The sequence below is a fragment of the Pteropus medius genome, unplaced genomic scaffold, assembly GCF_902729225.1.
Source record: "Pteropus medius unplaced genomic scaffold, Ma_sr-lr_union100, whole genome shotgun sequence".
Classification (NCBI taxonomy): Eukaryota; Metazoa; Chordata; class Mammalia; order Chiroptera; family Pteropodidae; genus Pteropus; species Pteropus medius.
The window spans coordinates 23551276-23557297 of record NW_024351729.1 but is presented as its reverse complement, the minus strand read 5'-3'; positions in this window follow the sequence as shown (position 1 = coordinate 23557297).

The following is a 6022-nucleotide window of genomic DNA, read 5'->3' as shown; positions in this document are numbered from 1 at the left end:
TATTGAGAACTTAATATGTGGCTAGTGCAAATAGAAAGTAGATTTTTAAAATTTTATTACCATATTGGACAGTGCAGGTCTAGAGCATGTGCCGTTGTTTGTGTTTTCCATCATCCACACAGAGGAAGGGTGTGACTATTTGTTTTATCATCTAATTTCCTGCCAGACAATATAGTCTCAGACTCATCCCTTCTCAGTTTTTACCAAAACTCCCTTGTAAGGAATGAGCATCATGAAGATTGTCTGAAGGATACTTATTTATCTACAGACTCTCTCATATATCCAAGACTATACCCTCAGCTCCTACTATGTAGAGACCCTATGCCAGGCTCTGGGCATACAGTGGTGAGTAAAACAGACAAGGTCCATATCCTCCCATTTTATTCTGCAAGAGGTATAAAAATATTTAAAATACATGTAATAATACAAATGAATACAACTGAGAGTTCTAAATATATACTGCTAATGGGGGAAACAACTTAAATATAAGAAAAGTAAGAGGTTGAAAGTAAAAGAATGAAAAAGGGGCCAATCAAGACAATGAGAGAGGATGGGATTTATGGAAATGGAGAGGGTCACCTGGCAAGGGCTGGTCAAAATCAAATATATACTTTTAATACTCTGTAGGTCAAACAGAACTTATCTGCACGCAAGAGCCAGCCTACCAGCAGTCACATAGTAACCACCTAACTGTGTCACCTTATTTAGAACACAGAGGAGAAATTTCTCTGCTAAAAAGCTGAGTTTCAACTAATTAACAGATACATAACATTATGTTATGGAAACTGTGAATCTTTTCTTGAATATAATTTACATTATATTTAAAATTAAGTAAAAAAATAAATGCAAAGATTGAAAGAGTATACTTGATGAGTTTTACAGTTGGCTATACCTGTGTAACCACCACCCTATTGGGATTTAGAAGAGTTGGCCAGGGGACCACATCTGGCCTGCTCTCTATTTTTGTACAGCTGGCAAGCTAAGAATGGTTTTTATATTTTCGTATGATTGAAAAAAAAATTTTTTAAGAATAATAGTTTTTGACATGTTAAATATATACAAAATTTAAATTTCAGTGTCCACAAATAAAATTTTATTGGAAGGCAGCCATGCTCATTCATTTACTTACAGATTTTCTATGGCTGCTTTTGTGCTACTATGGCAGTCAGATAACAGCAAAAGCCTAAAACACTTACTATCTGATCCTCAGCAGAAGTTTGCTGACCTCAAATTTGCTGACCTCAGGGAACATTACCACCACACCAGAAAATTCTCTCGTGCCCCTTTTCAGTAATTCTCTACACCCTAAACTCATTCCAGGCAACCACTGATCTGATTTCTATCATTACAGACTAAATTTACCTGTTCTAGAACTTCGTGCAAATGGAATCATGTAGTAAATCTATCCTTTTTGTCTGGAATCTCTCTCTCTCTCAGTGTAAGTCCGTGAAATGCACCCATGCTGTGGCATGTGCCAGCAATTTGCTTATTTTCAGTATGTGAATATACCACAGTTTGTGTACCCATTCGCCCACTGACAGACAATTAAGTTGTTTCCCATTCTTAGCTCTTATGAATAAAACTGTTGCTACCATTCATATAGCATGTCTTTTGCGTACAAATCAGGGACAAGTCTCTTAGTTAAATGCTTAGTAGAATTGCTGGGTCACAAGATTGGTGCATGCTAAACTTCTTGAGAAACTGACAAACTTTTTGATTCTCTTAGCAACAATATATCAGAGTTCCGATTTCATTACATCTCCACTTGCATTTGGTATTGCCAGTCTTTTTAATTTAAACCAAACCAGTAATAGTATCTTACTGTTGCGTTGATTTGCATTTTTTTTCATGACTAATGATGTTCAGCCTCTTTCAATGTGCTTATTAGCCATTCGTATATTTTCTTTTGTGAAATATCTAAAACTGAATATTAGTAACTATTCTTATTTTCCTATTTGCTTTGGCTACTTGGAAGCTTAGGGCTCAATGAGAAGCCAAACTATAACAGCTCTGCCAGACTGCCTGACACTTGGGGCTCCAAACGGAATCTTGGTTTCATCATTTGTTTTTTCCCTACTTCCTCTCCCAGTTTCTTGACCTACTTAACTTTTTATCCGGTGTTTCTCAATTTCTTCAGCATTACTCAAATTTGATTTTGGGATGGGGCAGGTGACGGGCAAAGGGAATAAGGATGAAAGTAGTTGGCTTGACTCCTATGTGCCAGGAACTGTGCTGGGCACTGGGAATATAGAGAGGATGTGTCTTTGTGCTCCAGGAACTCACAGGGAAGCAAAAGGAGACCAGATAACAAGTGCAGGAAGAGAGTGTTGCCCTGAAGAACACTGGGAACCATGGGAGGTGAGGCGGCAGAGAACTCGTAGGGGAAGATGATTCTTGACCGATGGTCGATTAAAGAATGAGTCGGCATTGCCCAGAAAGAAAAGGAGCCCTGGCAATGTGGTGGGGGCCGGCGGGAGGGTGTACAAAAGAGAGAACATTTTAGAACTAGGAAAGATGTAATGCAAGAGTGTGTGATGCATTCTGGGAACTCACAGAATTTAGCAACACAGGATGGAGAAGGTCGGGGAAACAAAAGGCAGTCGTTTGACACCTTCTGACATCTCAACCACCAAAGCAAGTCACAAGGCAAAACCCAAAGTAAAAAACAGGGAAACATCGCTCCTCTTTAGTGGCAGGACCTGCAAAGTCACATTATAAAGAATGTGGCCATTGAGAGGGTGAAGAGTGGGGACAATCTACCACAGTAGCATTTCATGGAAGAAGTAATAAGTGCCTGAAGCAAAAATCCAGACAACAGATGGATCGGATGAACTGGATTACTGAACTACATTTGAGTATGAATGGCAGCCTGGGTGCCGTGGTTTCATACCTGAGGCAGTTCAGGGAAATATGAGAGCAGCACAGAAGATTTGGACTGCTCAGAAATCCATCTCTAAATAGCTACAACTCAGGTACTACCAACCACGGAGTGACGGTTAAGTAAACTGAAGCCTCATCAAGCAAACTGAAATCTACCAAATGATGGCATATATCACACTGTTCTCTAAATTAGATTTTTGTGTTCAGAATTGAAAGAGATTCTGCCTCGAAACTCCATGTCCACAGTCATTCCATTGCTCAATTATCATTAAGCCTATGATTATAACCATTGGATAATTAAACTATAACCAGCACTAATGCAATTGTGTTGTTAAAAATATTCCTGCACACCACACTCATCCCAGTACTAGTTAACTGCTATGCTAACGTCTTGGCACATATGACTAATAACAAAATGAGTTATAACTGTGTGTTTGGATCACATTACATTGCTTCAAGTGTATCATAATATTTTATAGCTTAATGGAGAATCTGGCTTATAGCAATACAGGAAAAATAAATCTCAGCCAATCACCATCCATTAAAACAAAAAATCTATGTTCAACGGTCGACAAGATTTTAATCATCAATAACAATTACCCTGAAACCTTTCTAACACAATAGGTAGATATTTAATATCAATAACATAAAATTCACCCTCACTAATGAAGATATATTAAGATATTGATTAGTTATGCAAGAAAGTTTATGCTTATTCCCTTCCCACCAGTAATTATGAGCAGTCTATTGACTACTCCTTGAACCACATCTCTTAGTCCATTTTCCTTTCTCTACCCAAGAGTACACTTGGCTGGCAGATAATCAGAACAAACAGACATTCCTAGAAAATGTGAACCATATGTGCAACCCAATGCAGCAAGCGTTTGCTGAATGCCTACTAGGTGCACTTTACTACGTTGGCGGTTGCCAAGACTACATAACTGGGAGGTGCAGCCCCTTTGCTCAAGATGCTTACAATCTAATGGGGGAGACAGACAGGACCACAGAACGCAGGACAGTGAAAGATGGGGTTGGGGGCATGCCGAGAGGCAGCTGAGCCAGCCCGGTGGGGAACCAGACAAGCCACTAATGACTGTAACATAAGGCAGAGGAAGCAGAAGCAGGACTGGGAGGAAGCAGGGGAGCTGGTGCACTGCCTCCAGGAGCGGTGCCTTTTCAACATTTTTCTTAAGTTAATATGTCGACGTGACAGTTGCTAACACTCTAAGGGGCAGGAGGTGTGGGGGGGTGGATGTTAAAGAAAATAATGTGAAAGCAAGACCTGGGGATGTGTGTAGGCAGCAAAAGGCTGGAGGCTGCCCACTGGGTTCACTAACTCGCCCACAGAGCCATCCTCGGTCTCTGCCCAGCTCCCCACAAGCACCCTAGGGCCTGACTACTCCTCCTAATGCAGGGAGGAGGCAAGAGAATTAAAATGTTAATCAAGCCGCAATCAGAGACTGCAATGTGCTGATCAGCCCTGCACCCAGGCCAGGAGGACACCTTCAGAACAAAGGAAGGTTTCTGCTGGGATTGCTAACAGCCCATTCCCCACGCCTGTGAAGGGGGAACAGGAACCGAGAGTCACTCCCTCTGGCGAAAACCATGGGGGACCTATGGATTAAAGGCTGGGAACTGCCAGCAGGCCTTTCACACTCCACATTCTTACCTTTTCACGCTACACACTCTTCCCCTTCCTCACTGTATGTCCATATCGAGGGAAATGGGAACTAAAGAATGACACAGAAACTGAATTCCCTGAACGCTCAGGGTCCCTCTCAGTGCCTTAACTCTGTCTCTCACTGTCTCTCTTACTATCCCTCTCACTCTGCCTCTGAGAGGAGGCCACGTGCTGTCTGTGGAGTGTCACCCCTTTTCTAATAAACTTTCCTGTTGACTCCAACCTTGGCGTGTGTGTTGAATTCTTTCTACACTCTCTGCCAAAGGACCCTCGTCTTCTCTCGGTGCAGGGCTTGGTTTTCTCCGCCACTCAGGGAAATTTGCCTTGTCCTGCATCACTCTCAAGGTGAAGGTCAGTCCCTCAAAGGAAGCACAAGTGTTGTAGAATTTGAAGGGAGGATGTTCTTCCAAGAGAGTGAAGAAAAATGGGCAGTGAAAAGTCAGAAGAGACCGGAGGAGTGGCATTTGGAAACTAAATAACATTAAAATAATTCAAGATTTCTTTGCTGTTTCAATTGTTACAGATGACTTCAAATTCAATCTCTTTCTCTCTCTCTCTCTTTCTCTTTCTCTCTCTCTCTCTCTCTCTCTCTGTCTCTCTCTCGTGAAATTTGCCTGCCTTTTAGTTTCTATGCCTACAGAAATGGGGTCCCTGTCCCACAACTAGTCCTGGATCCTTGTTTCCTGCAGAAGTTCTGAGTGCAGTAGTCTTGGGTGTATCAGGACTGACCAGGGGGCCACGGCCACCACTTTCTGCCCCAGGCATCCTGTGAAGCAGCCATTCTGGACTCAGTGAATCGCCCCGTCCTTCCGGGCAGCAAGAAACCACATGGAGAAGGTGCTACGCCTGCTCTGCTAGGTATTCCAGGAATGAAGCTCATTTGCAATGCAAAGCAACCTGAAGAGAACATTCTTTTAGCATTGAAGACATGTGCCAATTCCCCAAGCAGTGGGAAATGGCACAGACTGATGTTTTGATGTTATTTTTTTAGAGGCAGTGCAAAAAGTAGATTTCCATTTTTTCACATCCCTTGAATGGTAGAAGGGTAAATGGAGTGAGAGAAAGAAGACCCTTTTTAAATGTGATCTGTTTTCTTCTGTGCAAGCTGTTTAGAATGCCAATGCCTGATGCTACAGGGGAATTTGTGAGAGGGTTTCCTTGTTTCAAATTAAAAAAACAAGAGAACTAGACCTCAAGGCCAGTTCTGCCTTGAAATTCTTCTTCAAACACCGTGTTTCACAATTACAATACAACAATTAACAAAGAATTATTTTCTTTCAACTGGGAATAGAAATGAAACACAGACACCCTGCCAGTCACTCTTGGTGGCAAAGTTGGTGCAAAGCAAATAACAAAGCATTGGGGGCTGACTACGGTTTTCCTATCAGAGCCAGCGAACAAGAAGTTTACATATAGCATTTGCATAAAACTTTATTTTCTGCCTTGATGCCTGCAGAGGGG